The sequence below is a fragment of the Chiloscyllium plagiosum genome, unplaced genomic scaffold, assembly GCF_037043375.1.
Source record: "Chiloscyllium plagiosum isolate Xiang-an unplaced genomic scaffold, Cpla_swu_hap1 HiC_scaffold_5, whole genome shotgun sequence".
Classification (NCBI taxonomy): Eukaryota; Metazoa; Chordata; class Chondrichthyes; order Orectolobiformes; family Hemiscylliidae; genus Chiloscyllium; species Chiloscyllium plagiosum.
In genome coordinates, this window is record NW_028270143.1 from 89351868 (window position 1) to 89369584 (window position 17717).

A 17717-nucleotide genomic window follows, 5' to 3' on the forward strand; every position below is an offset into this window, starting at 1 on the left:
AATATTGGAGTGTATTAACTGTTCAGCTTCAGGGTTTGGATTTTACTTTCAAGGCAATGGTGTATCTTAAGAACTTTTGCCCCTCAATCTTGTGTTCTGTATGGTCTTTCTCTGAACTTAAAACTTTGTGAAAGCATTATCTTTTTTTTCCTCACTACTTCTATTAATTCATATTCTTGTAGAGCTGGTTTAATTCTGTATCATCTTAGTACTACTTGTGATCTTTTGTACCTTAGCTCATACTCTTGCATTCAAACATGATGTTTAAATTCAATAACTGTACAGTTTACTAGTCTCTGTAAAAGTATTTCCGATATTGCCAATTTTTATACATTCTGTTTTGCAGTAATATTGCATTAATCTTTTCAACAAAACATTAAATTCTACAAGTAGTGATTTATTGCTTTCAACATTCAGAATTCTGTTTCTTTGCAATATTGTATCTCTGTACTGCTTGCTGGATTTTACCACCTTTTTTCTGGGTTTTGCTGCCTTTTCAACTGATTAAAATGGTGGTTAGCTGTCTTTTTCATGATTCCCAATTTCTGCAGCCAAAATGGAGATTGCTCAATATTTCAGAAGGAAACTGGTCGATTTCCTACTTTATATAGTTTAAGACAGCAAGCATTTTCTTCGACACTTTTTTTTAACATTATAAGTGCCACAGCCAAAACAATCTTCCCTCTGAAATCGCTGTTTAATTCACGAATACTGCTTGTTTCTCCTTTTTTTTAAACAACCTTTTCAGAGATGCTATTACACACCTCTGGAATAAGTGTGACTTGAATCAGAACCTTCTAGCTCAGAGGTAAGGGGCACTACCACTAGACTACAAGAGCACTCATAATAAATAGGATGCTCAGGAGCTGGACTGAATGCACCAGATCCCTATGAAGGCTAGTGTAGTACTCATTGTCTCCACCTGCAGACTGTGTATGTACCTACAGTGTGGGTGCAGCTCAATGCAACATTAACATAACTCCTTCAGAACCATTACTTATACAATATGGTGACAAAGGGATGGCATCATTCTATGTCAACATCATAACATAGACTTGGAAAATTAGCCAACATGTTTTACATCATACTATATTTTGCTCCTGAAGTTCACATAACAGAAGTTTAAACTTTTTTTAGTCACTTGTTTCCTAGTCTCATTTACTTTCTCTTGGCTTGACATTAAAAATTTTGATAATATGTTCAAAGTCAATGGAATGTATAAACTGTTGTGGAGGAAAATTGGCTGCCCATTTGTTTGGTTCCCATTTAGTTGCTGGCATAGATCAGTTTAGAGCTGAAAATGTGTTGCTGGAAAAGCGCAGCAGGTCAGGCAGCATCCAAAGAGCAGGAGAATCGACGTTTCGGGCATGAGCCCTTCTTCAGGAATCCTGAAGAAGGGCTCATGCCCGAAACGTCGATTCTCCTGCTCCTTGGATGCTGCCTGACTTGCTGCGCTTTTCCAGCAACACATTTTCAGCTTTGATCTCCAGCATCTGCAGTCCTCACTTTCTCCTCGATAGATCAGTTTAGACCTATTTCTTCACATCCTGTAAAAATGTTATAGACAACAAGAAAAGTAAATGCTGGCAGCTGTTTAGCTATTTCCAAGGTTTTTGTCAACACTTCACTCTATTGTATATTCTTGTTCAAGAGTAGTTTACTTATTGGTTTTCACAAGGCAAAAGATGAACTTTGTTATTTACCTGACTTTGCTGCCTGTGAATAATAGCATTGTGGGTCTACGTACAGCATGTGGACTGCAGCTCACCATCACCTTCTCAAGGGCAACCAGGGACAGGTGATAAATACTAGCTAGTCAGTGACCCTCTAGCCACACGGGTGTATAGAAAATAAACATAAATAAATAAGGGTTACTTGGCGGGTCTTTTTATTGTTTCCAGCTTGGCTAATTGAAAGCGGTTTACTCATCAACATTATGTTTCGCATTATTGTTACTATCACTAATGCATCCACATCCACTCAACTAGCATTTACAGCTCGGGCTATGGAGATTTGTGCTCATGGAAATGGCAGCAGTGTCATCTACAAAAGGAGCTCACTCCTCTGCTAGAATTCTTCATATGAACAATTGGTCCCCGCACACATCGCTTGATGTAGAATAGTCCTGATGTGGAGAAAAGAAGCTGTGTCACCAGCAATCATGTAACTTCATCCCAGGAGGAATTTGTCAAAGATCACCAAATCAGTAAGTCACCCGTGTTTCGTAGGCTCAAGGCATGTTGAGACGAGAGCAATGCCTGAATTTCAAATGAAATTTAAATTTTAAGAGATTGCTTGTGTACTTTGGGTTGAATTTACAAATTTCTCTATCATTAATGAATCTCTATGTGCATAAGTAAGTATTAAATTTCTAATGTTGCAACTATCAAGAAATTTTTAACAGTATTTTTGTCAATCTTGAGTATTGTGTAGATATGAAAGGAATCAGACTACCTGTCGTTACCAATTAGATTGGAGCTAGGGCCTTCTTGTGGAATTAGATGTCGGTCATTTCAGCTATGATAGAGGAAAGTAATGATCTGGAGTAAGTGTCACCGATATTCATAAATCATATACCACTGGAGGTGGCCATTTAGGCTAGCATGTCTATGCTGGCTCTTTGAAATAGCTATCCAATTTGTCCCACTCCCCTTCTCTCTGTCCATAGCATTTGCAAATGTTTCCTTTTCAAGTTTATATCAAATTTCATCATGCACCTTACGTGAGAGAATAATGAAGCCAATTTGTGAGTGGACTTCTTCAGCAACATATCAGCTACCTATAAAATTCAGCTGATACCTGCTGCAGGTTGATTTGTTAATTGTATAGAAACTGTACAAATTAAGTATAGGGTGAACTGCAATTTCTTTATGTTTTCAAATATGAAGTGGTACTCTACTTATTAATATTCTGGTATTTTGTAATGCTTCACTATTTAATCAAACAATCCTTGAAATTAATCAGGCAGCCTTTAGAACATAGTTAATGGACTGCTTTATTTTATTTAACAATTCACTTGAATTGGTGATTTGATTAATGGGAGTTCAATGTATTGATTGTTGTTAAAAAAGTTCAAGTGATAATTTACCTCAACTGACAAATTGTTTATAAATTTGAGGTATTAATTATTAGTTTAACATGTTTGTGTGTTTAACTTTCACATTTCAAGATTATTGTGGTAAAGTATGTTACTCAGTCATATCACTATTTTCTTTACAGGAGTTCATAATTAAAATGACTCACTTAACAAGAATAATTATTCTGAGTCGATTTACAATGTAACTATGTAGAGATAACAGTAATAATAAAGTATAATTAGTTTATTGCACAAAATTGACTTGTATTTTATCTGGATATATTAATTTATTTAGTTGTATTTCATCTGTTTGATGTTGTTTACTTTAAATGTTTATTAGAAAGTAGAAACATTAATCTAATTGCCTGATCACAGCAACAAATGATAAAGAAATCCTTGACTGTATATTTGTTCAAAAGAATGGTGAACATGGAAAGATTATTTGTTCCAGTTGTGACTTGTTGATAAATTGATCAGCAATGTGCTACCCCCAACGAGCTTGCCTGTGGATTTACTGTTATTCAAGCAGCTACAGAAATGAAAGAGACTGATGTTAAACCTTCAGTTAAACCTAGGCATGCCATGGACTCGAGCACCATATGGTCTTATGATCAAATTATACTGCAGCTTCTCCCTAGTGGCTTTCAATGAATAAACTACAGTTTAACTGGAATTGTAGTTTCTGATCTGACAAGTGTATTGGATATTAGCAAACATTGAAAGGTGATTTTTGATACCTTTAAAAGAAGTTAACTTTTAAAGATTTAACTCTCATCAAAATTAGAAGTGGTGGTAGAAACAGCAACATCCAAGAGTGACTAACAACAGATTATTAGTACACTTCTGTGTAAGAGTGCCTCACAATTACACCTCCCCTCAAATATTCATTAATTTAAAAAGCTGAGACGACTGTCAGTGGATTTAACTTTCCTCCACTTATCACCCAAGGTGTGTTTGTATTCTGAGACACGGATCAGAGGGAAAAGGGATTGAGGTGCATAGCACTGGCTTTCCATATCTTTTGAACTTTATGCACATATTCAAAATTCATGCACAAATCTGAGGCCTCTTCCAAAGGGGAAAAGACCTTACATTTGAAAAAAGGGTTAAAGTATTTAAGTATGAAATTAATAAGTTGGAAACGTCATCAATATGTCACTTACCTTCTATCGGGTTTCCCACTTGAAGAGTCATAGAGCTGTACAGCATGAAAATAGACCCTTTGGTCTAACTTGTCCATGCGGACCAGATATCTTAAATTAATCGTGTCCCACTTGCCAACATTTGGCCCATATCTCTCTAAACCTTTCCTATTCATATACCCATCCAGATGTTTTTTAAATGTTGTAACTGTACCAGCTTCCCTGCTTCCTCTGGCAGTTCATTCCATACTCGCATCACCCTCTGCGTGAAAAAATGGCCCTTTAGATCCCTGTTAAATCTTTCCCCTCTCACCTTAAATCCATGCCCTCTTGTTTTGGATTCCCCTACTCCAGGGAAAAAGACCTTGGCTATCCACTTTATCATGATTTTATAAACCTCCATAAGATCACCTCTTAGCCTCAGATGCCCTTTGATCAGATGGGTCAATAGGCCAAGGCAGATGGAGTTTCATTTGGATAAACCTGACCTGTTGCCTTTTGGAAAGGCAAGTCAGGGTAGGACTTATACACTTAATGGTAAGGTCCTGGGTGTGTTGCTGAACAAAGAGACCTTGAAGTGCAGTTTCATAGTTCCTTGAAAGTTGATTCCCAGATAGACAGGATAGTGAAGAAGGTGTTTGGTATGCTTGTCTTTATTGGTCAGTGCATTGAGTAAGAGGCTTGATCTCAATAGGTTGTATAGCAAATGAACTTCTGTGCTTGTACCAGACCTGTCAAAGCAGAGGGCTTGCTGACTGTACTTCTGTGTGGAATTGAGGTTGGAATCTGGAAGGTAGCAAACTCAAAGCCATTACTTCAGCTGTAGGCTTTCAGGGCTACAACCTGGGTACAGTTTACTTCTCTGCTTTTCAGGATAAGTTTGCTCGCTGAGCTGGAAGGTTCATTTTGGGTCCGCTATATGGATGACACCTTTGTCATCACTAAATGAAACAAATTAGAGGAAACCTTCAAGACCATCAATAATATCCTTAGTGGCATAAAATTCACAAAAGAGGAGGAAAACAACAACAAATTGCCATTCCTTGATGTCACAGTAGAGTGAACAAACAATGGGGAACTTCAAACCAGTTTCTACAAGAAAACAACACATATGGACTAAATACTGAACTACAGAAGCAACCATCCCAACACCCACAAACAGAGCTGCATTAGAACATTATATCAATGACAATGCAGCACTGAGGAGCTATGAAGAGCAATGGAAAATCACCTTTACAGTGTATTAAAAAAAACGGGTATCCAATGAAAACAGTCCTCTGATTTCTCAGCAACAAACCCAAACAAGTAGACAAAATGCATCCAGAAACCCAAGCCACTCTCCCCTACATCAAATACATCTCAGAAATGACTGCCAGACGACTCAGACCTCTTGGCATCATGGTAGCCCACAAACCCACCAACATACTGAAACAGCAGCTAATTAACTTGAAAGACCCTAATCAGATAACAAGCAAAATGAATGTCATTTACAAAATACCTTGCAATAACAGTAACAAACACTATATTGGACAAACAGGTAGAAAATTACCCACTAGGACACATGAACATCAACTAGCCACAAAAAGACATGACCCACTAGTATCCTTACGTACAGATGAGGAAGGACACCACTTCAACTGGGACAATACATCCATCCAAGGACAAGCCAAACAGAGACACGCACAAGAATTCCTAGAAGCATGGCATTCCAACCAGAACTCTATCGACCAAACTTAACGATTTCGACCCCATTTACCACCCTCTGAGAAAAGGAATAGGAAACAACATCACCAATGCAGGAAATGACATCACCAACCCAAGGAACCCGAAACACATAAATAGAAAGTGGGTCACTAACACCAGTGTTTCTTCAAACTCGCTATTAAGCTTCTTCATTTTGCTTGGATGTGCTAGCCCCCTTGTGATAGTCTGTACCTGACAAGGCTGAGTTTAGATTCTTTCAATTGTTTCATATTTTGGGTACATTCTGCAGGCATCCCATAAAAAATTGGATAAGTATCACTGGATATATTTGACAGTGAGCCAAGAAAGAAACCATGTGTTTCAATGAGCCAAGAAAGAAACCAATGGCACATTGAGGGAATGAATGGACTTTGTTGGCTCCATTAATTAGTACATTCACTGATATAGGTAAACATAGATAACAATTATGCCATACAAACAAGCAATGCCCTGACAAGATCCACTAAATCGAATAAAAAAAAAGGTTGTCCAATAGAAGTATCCTCTCCCATGTCAACTTGCTAAGAAAATCTTTAAAGCTGTTCAAGAGGTGAAATGTCCCCAGTGGCTCATGGGAGACTCTGGCATATAACCGGCCACATTGAATTCAGGAAGGGACTGAACACACCAAGAGACTTTGTCATGATTATACAGAGTCGAAGTCAAGTCTATGGAGGGAGGGCATAAACCTTCAAACAACAGAGATGAGTTTTCAAACACCATGTGAAAGAGTGTGCATAGTCAGCATTGGACTTAGTCATTTGGAATGCATCTAATTTGAATAGACTGTTTAGAAAGAAAAGGAGAAAGTGAGTTCTGCATATGCTGGACATTCCTGATGAAGGGCTTATGCCCAAACTGCTCCTTGGTTGCTGCCTGACTTGCTGTGATTTTCTAGCAACACACGTTTTGACACTGTTTAGAAAGAGAACAAAAGAAACAGACAACTTAATTTCCTCATTTAATGTTTGTTACTGAGTTGATTCCAAAAAAATTGTGTCAAAATGAAATAGTGAATGCATTGATTTTAATACTTTTCGAATGACTTTTTGATATGTTAGATGACACCGTAAAATGACCGATACCTTTATGTGATGTCAGAGAATGTATATGAAACTTTTTACATGTTGTCAGAAAACTTCAACACTAAGTAACATGATGGAGCTGTGCAAAATCTCATTAAATACACTATGTCAAAATATGGTCAATATGAAATATATGTTTCAATGAGCCAAGAAAGAAATCAATTGCACATTGAGGGAATGAATGGCCTTTGTTGGCTCCATTAATTAGTACATTCACTGATATAGGTAAACATAGATAACAATTATGCCATACAAATCTGCATTTGATTGTGAAATCCAATGCTGCTTTGTCACCTGAGATTGCATTTGAATCATAGAATCACTAGACTGTGGCCATTTGACCCATCGAGTCCATACCAATTCTCTGAAAAGAGTCTCACCCAGACCCAATCCCATGGCTAATCTGACTAGCCTACACATCCCTGAACACTATGGGAAATTTAATACGGCCAATCCATCTAACTTGAACATAGAGTCATAGAGTCTCACAGCACGGAAACAGACGCTTCAGTCCAACCAGTCCATGCTGACCATAATCCCAAACCAAACAAGTCCCACCTGCATACTCCTGGCCCATATCCCTCCAAAACTTTCCTATTCATGTACTTATCCAGATGTCTTTTAAACCTTTTAATTATACTGGCATCCACCCCACTTCCTCTGGAAGTTCATTTCACACACAAACCATCCTCTGTGTTAAAAATTCCCCTCGTATTTTTTTAAAATCTCTTTCCCCTCACCTTAAAAATGTGCCCCCTTGTCTTGAAATCCCTCATCCTCAGGAAACGACAACTACTATTAATAGAGTCATACAGCTGTGGGAGGAAACCCGAGATCCTGAAGTAAACTCATGGAAAATGTGTAAACTCCACATGGACAGTCACCTGAGGATGGAATCAAATCTGGGTCCCTGGTGGTATAAAGCAGCAGTATTAACCACTGAGCCACCGTGCCACCCCACATTTCCAGCAAAAGCATTGGCAACTATTTAAGTGATAGAACCAATCATCAGGAATCGGAACTTCACAGTAACACTGACTGAAATTGCTTCTAATTTTAATCTCATTCCAAAGATAGCATCCAGGCAGAAAGGCCACCAGATTTCCTGCCCCTGTATTGTCTCCTCTTAGTGGGTTTCTAGTTAAGCTGCTCTTAAATCTTTAATCTGACACTCATTCACTCCTCAATTTTATCCATAACCTGCTTCATCATGCTATGTGTTTTAAAGGCCATAAGGCCATTCTATTGCCTGTCCTTCCGCCAGGAAAGAGAAAAACATGGTTATGGTGCACCAGTTAAAAGGTTCCAGCCACTTATGGGGCAGTCACTTTTTAGCAAAAGGGCAGAAGAAGCTGCGCAGATTCAGATTGTCAGCAGTGAGAAAGGCTCCCAGATTTGGGTACTTTCTATGAGGATGCTGATGGCAGAACTGAGTTCCAGTAGGATATTGAGGACATGTTCTTGGGTAGTGAGCCCTGTGTGAGGCAGGTGTAGTGCAAGCAAGGAGCTAATCCTCCACTGTCCAAGATCTCCCACAGAATGCAGTCAAAGTCTCAATGACCTCACAACAGTCACCAAGGTTAGTCAAGTATTTGAAGCAAGTGCACATTGTCTGTCACTTTAGCTTCACTGATCTTTTTTGTCTGAACTGCAACATTTCCATACAAAGAACACTCTCTTTCAAATAGTCAGCATCTTTCTCACTCAATGCCATCCTTTCAGTTCACTGTCCCTGCCACAATAGATTCTGCTATGTTGCAAGGGCAATTCAAAAGGACAAGAGACTTTAAAACTTCATTAATATGGCAGGCAGTCCAGCTAAAGTCTTATACAGCTGCAACATGATTTCCCAACCAGTGAAGGCAAGCATGCTGTATGCCTTTTAGCACCTTATCTACTTGTATAGCCATTTGCAGGTAGCTATGGACTAGCACTCCAAAATCTCTGTATATCAGCACTCCTAAGGGTCCTGCTATTTGACCTTCCAAAATGCATCACTTCCCAGTTGTCCAGATTCAACCCTGTCGTCCATTTCTCCACCCAACTTTCCAACTGACATATATCCAGCTGTAACCTTTGGCAAACTTCCTCACTATCCTCAACTGCACTGATTTTCATGTCATCTGCAAATTTACTAATCAGACCATCTTCATTTTCATCCAGATAATTTATATATGTATATATTACAAACAATACATGTCCCAGCACTGATCTTTGCCACTGGTCACAGACTTGCAGTCAAAAAACACCCTTCTTCAATTACCCTTTGTCTTCTATGAACAAATTGATTTTGTATTCAACTTGCCAACTCACCATGGATCCCGTGTGACTTAATCACCTGGACCAGCCTACCATGAGGGACCTTGTCAAACGCTTGAGAAAAATCCACATGAACAACATCCACTGCCCCACCCTTATTAATCATCTTTGTTATTTCCTCAAAAATGTCAAATTCGTGAGATGAGATTGCACAAAACCATGCTTTCTATCCCAGTAAGTCCTTCTTTTCCAAATCCTGTCCCTAAGAATCTTCTCCAATGATTTCCCAACCACTGATGTAAGCCTATAATTTCTTGGATTATCCCTGTTGCCCTTCTTAAACAAAGGAACAAAATGGCTATTCTCCATTCTTCTAGGAAATCACCTGTGGAGAATGAGGATACAAAATTCCCTGTCAAAACCACAATAATCTCCCCCTTTGCCTCCTTTGGTATCCTGGGATAGATCCCATCAAGCCTTGTGGACTTATCTACTTTAATATTTTTCAATATACCGTCATTTACATGCCCTGAAATATCAACCCTTTACCCTTACCATCATTCATGTCCTTGTCGTTACTGAATATTGATGCAAAATACTCATTAAGAAAGACCTCCAAAATTAGTTGTGAATTACAACAGGATCTGGACCAGATGGGCCAATGGGCTGAGAAGTGGCAGATGGAGTTTAATTCAGATAAATGCGAGGTGCTGCATTTTGGGAAAGCAAATCTTAACAGGACTTATACACTTAATGGTAAGGTCCTAGGGAGTGTTGCTGAACAAAGAGACCTTGGAGTTCAGGTTCACAGCTCCTTGAAAGTGGAGTCACAGGTAGATAGGATAGTGAAGGCGGAGTTTGGTATGCTTTCCTTTATTGGTCAGAGTATTGAGTACAGGAGCAGGGAGGTCATGTTGCAGCTGTACAGGACATTGGTTAGGCCACTGTTGGAATAATGCGTGCAATTCTGGTCTCCTTCCTATCAGAAAGATGTTGTGAAACTTGAACGGGTTCAGAAAAGGTTTACAAGGATGTTGCCAGGATTGGAGGATCTGAGCTATAGGGAGAGGCTGAACAGGCTGGGGCTGTTTTCCCTGGAGCGTCGGAGGCTGAGGGGAGACCTTATAGAGGTTTACAAAATTATGAGGGGCATGGATAGGATAAATAGACAAAGTCTTTTCCCTGGGGTCGGGGAGTCCAGAACTAGAGGGCATAAGTTTAGGGTGAGGGGGGAAAGATATAAAAGAGACCTAAGGGGCAACCTTTTCACGCAGAGGGTGGTACGTGTATGGAATGAGCTGCCAGAGGATGTGGTGGAGGCTGGTACAATTGCAACATTTAAGAGGCATTTGGATGGATATATGAACTGGAAGGGTCTGGAGGGATATGGGTCGGGTGCTGGCAGGTGGGACTAGATTGGGTTGGGATATCTGGTCGGCATGAATGGGTTGGACCGAAGGGTCTGTTTCTATGCTGTACATCTCTATGACTCTAAGACCTCTCCCACTTTTTCTGGCTCCGCACAAAAATTCCCTCCTTTGTCCTTGATTGCAACTACCTATTCGCTAGCTACTCTCTTGCTCCTGGTATAAATGTGTTGGGATTCTCCTCAATTCTACAAGGACATTTGATGGCCCCTATTAGCCCTCTTAATTCCTTGTTTGGTCTTGATGGTATTACTGATCCTATCTCTCCACATATATCAGTCCCACCATCTCAGGAATCAGTTTGATAAACTGATTCCTGAGATGGAATTCACAAAATTATACTCCCTCAATTCCCAGCATTTCCTTCCTCAGATACGGAGACCAAGAATCTAGTTGAATACAATACTCCACTTGTACTTAACAATGTCCTGCGTTGTTGCCTGCTCTTCTGCTAAAGACCTCTTGCTATAATGTCAACATACAATTTGCCTTTTTCCTCGCCTGCTGCACTTTCAACATCAGCTTCACAAGGATATTCAATTTTTTTTTGCACCAATACCTTTCTCAGTTCATTACCAAAAGTGGATAACCTCACATTTATTCACGTTTTACAACAATTGCCATGTATTTGACCATTTCCTTACCTTGTCCAAATTGAAATGAACCATCTTTGCATCCTCCTCAAAGCATACCTCGCATACCACCCTTGTGTCTTCTGAAATCCTGGAGATATCTTATTTAGTTCCCTCGCCAAATCATTAGAATATAATGTTAATAGCTGGGATCCCACCAGTCACTGCCTGCTGAAAAAGATCTGTTTATTCCTACCCTTTATTTATCCATTTTAGTATGCAACCTTCAACCCAGGCACTTTAATTTTGAATGCTAATCTCTTAGTGGGAACTTATGAAAGCCTTCTGAAAGTCTAGGTAAATCACATTCCATTGGGTCCACTTATCCATTCTACTAGCTGCATTCGCAAAAACCGCCAGCAGCTTAGTCGAGCTTACATTCCTTCATAAATTCATGCTGCTTCTGTCTGACGCTGTCACCATTTCTGCTACTGCTGCTACAGCTTTTATAAGGGCATTAATAGCTAATGTTTCCAGCAGAATATCAGGACATCTTTATAGTAATTTAGATGCTTTGTTCTAAAGGTACAGTTATTCAACCAAGTCAGTTAGCGAACTAAAACTTCACATAATACATGATTCTTGTTTAAATATAAAGTGCCTTTTGGAATTCAAGCTGCAAATTTCAAACTTTTTGCTTACTTCCTTGAAGCAGATAGACAGAACTTGAATTGCATGAAGTGTAATTATGCAAAAACACAATTGCTTAACCCAGTCCCTCTGGTATGTTTAATTGTATTAAGCCAGCAAGACCAGTTCCTCACGAACAGTTATCCTGTTAATTGTCTCACTACTAGAAATTCAAATTGAATCATTTAAAAAAACATTAAGCAAATTCATAAAATGTTACTTCAAACCAATAAAATTAAAACAAATGTTGCATCATACCCTGAAAATTGGCAGCATTATCAAAATCTTACAGTCCCAACCAGGAGAAAGAAAATGTACTGACACTGATTCCTCTCATTACCCAAAAATAATCTCAATTTATTTCTGTAAAATTCTGATGTTTAAGGGCCTCATCAAGAGGAGCAGTCAAAAGTATCTGCTATCAAAGAGAGCTATCAAGCCATTTAAAAGCTCCTGCCCTTCAAAACTTTGGAAGAATATGTTGGAGTGTTAAAACAAATACTTGCTTGCCCAATCTATGGACTTTACAGCTTCCAATATTGGAATACCTCTGTATTCACAACCATCTATTATTACATGAGGGTATCTACCATTTCACAGTTGGATTGGCAGTTACAAGTAGTTATATAGAGTCTTTCTGGGGCTGGGAATTACAAGGGATATAGCACTTGGTTGAAATATTTGTTGCTGTAAGCATTTAGTTGAACAAATATAAATATAAGAAATGGGCCTTTATTAAGAAGAGTTTCTTTTTTCAATATAGTAAAGTCTGCAGTAGATACTTTTCTAGAGGTTTTCTCACATGAGAGGCAGTGGGAAAGCTGATGGGATGGGTAGGTTGGTGCCAGAAAGATCTTCAACCCTTTCTTACCACCTCAGAAATTCAGTTCTGGGCAGGAAGAGATGTGATCAACCTTCTCTTGCCCCAGCCATTCACTTAATGACAATTTAAAGGCCTCATCTTGTTAGTCCTACAATTACTTTGGTTCTCTGCAGAATGAGATAAAGTTAGCCTAACCAACTGCAAACCAATGAGGGTAGGCTATCAGTTTGGGCCGAGCATCCTGCAACCTGAACTAATTTGTATCAAGGGATTTATCCTTCTTTCCATCTTTATTCTTCTTCTTTCTTCTTCGTTATTATTATTATTCTTTATTATTCTTCTTTCCATCTGTCTGTAACCCGAAGCCCGAAGCATCTCACCACATTAAACAACACCTACCTTTCTTAGCATTGATCCCACAACCGGGAGTCTGGGATGATGGTAGCCCATCAGTTGTAATGGCCTCCATAGTGATGCTGCCAAGTTTTGGAGATGCTCATCTCTGAATTGCAGCCAATCAGCTAATTGACGCAAGGTCTGGTGAGCTTTCCTCCATAAAGCTTTCCCACTTTTAGACAATGCAAATTAGAAATATTCCACCTTTAATATTTTATTCCAGAGAACTTGATTTTGTTTCATCTGAGGCCTGTCCATAGGTGAATTAGCATGTTGGATGAAAAGACAAAGAATGGTAGGTGGTGAACATGGGTTGACATTCATTGGTACTAAGTTGGTACAGGGGCAATAAATTGCCATGAGGTGAGAAGAGGGACATAAACTGGCACGGAGAGTATGAGTGGCCATAGTTTGTGAGGGGCATAACTTGGCAGATGGTCATTAGTAGCCATGTGGGAGCTGAAGGCCTGTTTCTGTGCTGTCCTTCTTTTTTGTTCTTTGTTCTATCTGGGTAATTTAGGGTGCATAGCCTGGCAGAGAATTGTGGAGGGCAATGGAGATTGGTTAAGAGAGCCTGAGGTGGCATGGATGGGGCCATGGGTGATTGGTGGAGGATGTTCCATGTTCTATTTTTTAGTTTAATGTAAATAAAGGGCATGGAATGTACAAAAGTGCTCAATGATACAGGTTCCTTCTAAGTTCCTGAATGAGGAAGAGGACAGAATCACAGAATTGTTATGGCTCAGAAGGTGGGTATTGAGCGTCTGTGCCTGCACTGGCTAATGAAGTGAACACCATTGCCAAGTGCCAAACTTGTACAAAGCTCAACTATAGGCTTGTGTGACACCTCCCACATGTCAAGGTGCACCTCCACAAATGTCATCTACAGTGTCCGGTGCTCTTGATGTGGTCTCCTCTACATTGGGGAGACAGGACGCTAACTTGCGGAATGTTTCAAAGAACATCTCTAGGACACACACACTAAACAACCCCACCAGCCCATGGCCAACCACTTCAACTCCCCCTCCCACTCGGCCAAGGACATGCTGGGCCTCCTCCCCCACCAAATCCAGCAACCCAACACCTGGAGGAAGAATGCCTCATCTTCCACCTTGGGACCCTCCAACCACATGGGAACAATATTGATTTCATCAGTATCCTCATCTACCCTCCCCTAAACCTATTCCAGATCCAACCCTCCAACTTGGCACTGCCCTCTTGAACAGCCCTACCTGTCCATCTTCCTTCCCACTTATCTGCTCCACCCTCCGCTCCAACCTAATCCCCAGTACCTGATCAGGTGTACCTGAGAACGCTGTGGGAAGCTTGAGAAGTGATTGCTGGGCCTCTTGCTGAGATATTTGTATCATCGACAGTCACAGGTGAGGTGCCAGAAGACTGGAGGTTGGCAAACGTGGTGCCACTGTTTAAGAAGGGCGGTAAAGACAAGTCAGGGAACTATAAACTGATGAGTCTGGGCAAGTTGTTGGAGGGAATCCTGCGGGACAGGATGTACATGTATTTGGAAAGGCAAGGACTGATTAGGGATAGTCAACATGGCTTTGTGCGTGGGATATCATGTCTCACAAACTTGATTGAGGTTTTTGAAGAAGTAACAAAGAAGACTGATGAGGACAGAGCAGTAGATGTGATCTATATGGACTTCAGTAAGGTGTTCGACAAGGCTCCCCATGGGAGACTGATTAGCAAGGTTAGATCTCATGGAATACAGGGAGAACTAGCCACTTGGATACAGAACTGGCTCAAAGGTAGAAGACAGAGGGTGGTGGTGAAGGGTTGTTTTTCAGACTGGAGGCCTGTGACAGTGGAGTGCCACAAGGATTGGTGTTGGGTCCTCTACTTTTTGTCATTTACATAAATGATTTGGATGCAAGCATAAGAGGTATAGTTAGTAAGTTTGCAGATGACATCAAAATTGGAGGTGTAGTGGACAGAGAAGAAGGTTACCTCAGATTACAACAGGATCTGGACCAGATGGGCCAATGGGCTGAGAAGTAGCAGATGGAGTTTAATTCAGATAAATGCGAGGTGCTGCATTTTGGGAAAGCAAACCTTAGCAGGACTTATACACTTAATGGTAAGGTCCTAGGGAGTGTTGCTGAACAAAGAGACCTTGGAGTGCAGGTTCATAGCTCCTTGAAAGTGGAGTTGCAGGTAGATAGGATAATGAAGAAGGTGTTTGGTATGCTTTCCTTTATTGGTCAGAGTATTGAGTTCAGGAATTGGGAGGTCATGGTGCGGCTATACAGGATATTGGTTAGGCCACTGTTGGAATAATGTGTGCAATTCTGGTCTCCTTCCTATCGGAAAGATGTTGTGAAACTTGAAAGGGTTCAGAAAAGATTTACAAGAATGTTGCCAGGGTTGGAGGATCTGAGCTATAGGGAGAGGCTGAACAGGCTGGGGCTGTTTTCCCTGGAGCGTCGGAGGCTGAGGGGAGACCTTGTAGAGGTTTACAAAATTATGAGGGGCATGGATAGGATAAATAGACAAAGTCTTTTCCCTGGGGTCAGGGAGTCCAGAACTAGAGGGTATAGGTTTAGGGTGAGAGGCGAAAGATATAAAAGAGACCTAAGGGGCAACTTTTTCACGCAGAGGGTGGTATGTGGATGGAATGAGCTGCCAGAGGATGTAGTGGAGGCTGGTACAATTGCAACATTTTAGAGGCATTTGGATGGGTATATGAATAGGAAGGGTTTGGAGGGATATGGGCCGGGTGCTGGCAGGTGGGACTAGATTGGGTTGGGATAGCTGGTCGGCATGGACGGGTTGGACCAAAGTGTCTGTTTCCATGCTGTACATCTCTATGACTCTATGACTCTATCGCCATCACCCCCCACCTTCATCTACCTATCGCATTCCCTGCTACCTTCCCCCCAGCTCCAGCCCCCTCCCATTTATCTCCCAGCCTCCTTGGGTCCTTCCACACTCTTGATGAAAAGCTTATGCTCGAAACATTGACTTTCCTGCTCCTCGGATGCTGCCTGACCGGCTATGCTTTTCCAGCGCCACACTGTTTGACTCTGGAGGGTGTACAGCAAAGGTTGACCAGACTGATTCCTGGGATGGTGGGACTAACGAATGAAGAGTGATTGAATCTGTTAGGATGGTATTCACTACAGCTGAGAAGATGAGAGGCGCTCTCATAGAAACCTACAAAAGTCTAATGGGGACTAGACAGGTTTGATGCAGGAAGTTTGTTCCTGATGGGGGAGCCCAGAACCAGTGGTCATAGCTTAAAAATATGATGTGAACTTTTGAGGACTGTGATGAGGAGAATTTCCTTCCCCCGAAGAGTGTCGAGCCTGTGGAATTCACTCCCACAGAAAGGAGTCAAGGCCAATACAAGTTACAATTTCCAGAAGGAGTTTGAGATCTCACTCAGCTCTAAAGGAATCAAAAATATGGGGGAAAGCTGGGAATAGTCCATTGAGGTGGATAATCAATCATGATCATAATAAATGGGAGACCACGCTTGAAGAGCTGCATGTGTCAAGATTAGAGTGGTGCTGGAAATGTACGGCAGGTCAGGCAGCATCCGAGGAGCAGGAAAATCGATGTTTTGGGCAGGAGCCCTTCATCAGGAATGAGGCTGGAAGCCTCAGGGGTGGAGAGATAAATGGGAGGGTGTGGAGCTGAGGAGAAGACAGCTGGGAGTGCAATAGGTGGATGGAGGAAGGGGTAAAGGTAAAGGTCGGAGAGGAGGGTGAGCGGATAGGTGGGAAGGAAGATCGATAGGTGGGACAGGTATGAGACACTGGTGCTGAGCTGGAAAGTTGGAATTGGGGTAAGGTGGGGGGAGGGGAAATGAGGAAACTGGTGAAGTCCACATTGATGCCCTCGGGTTGAAGGGTCCCGAGGCAGAAGATAAGGCGTTCTTCCTCCAGGAGTCGGGTGGTGAGGGAGTGGTGGTGGAGGAAGCTGAGGACCTGCATGTCCTCGGCAGAGTGGGAGGGGGAATTGAAATGTTCGGCCACGGTGCGCCGGGGTTGATTGGTGCAGGTATCATGGAGATACCACATCAGATGCAATAAATGACGTGTGGATGTGCAGGTGAAACTTTGATGGATGTGGAAGGCTCCTTTAGGGCCTTCGACGGAGGTGGGGTGGGGGGGGGGGGGGGGGGGAGAGGGGGTGAGTGTGACCGCAGATTTTACAATTCCTGCGGTGGCAGGGGATGGTGCCAGGAGGTGAGGGTGGGTTGTTGGGGAGTGTGCACTTGACTAGGGAGTTACGGAGGGAATGGTCTTTGCGGAAAGCAGATAGGGGTGGGGAGGGAAATATATCCCTGGTGATGGGGTCTGTATGTAGCTGGCAAACATATGGTGGATGATGCGGTTTATGCAGAGGTTGGTAGGTTGGACTGTGAGGACCAGGGGCAGGGGGGGTTCTGTCCTTGTTACGGTTGGAGGGGTGGGGTTCGAGGGCGAAGGTGTGGGATGTGGATGAGATGCGTTGGAGGGCATCTTCAACCACGTGGGAG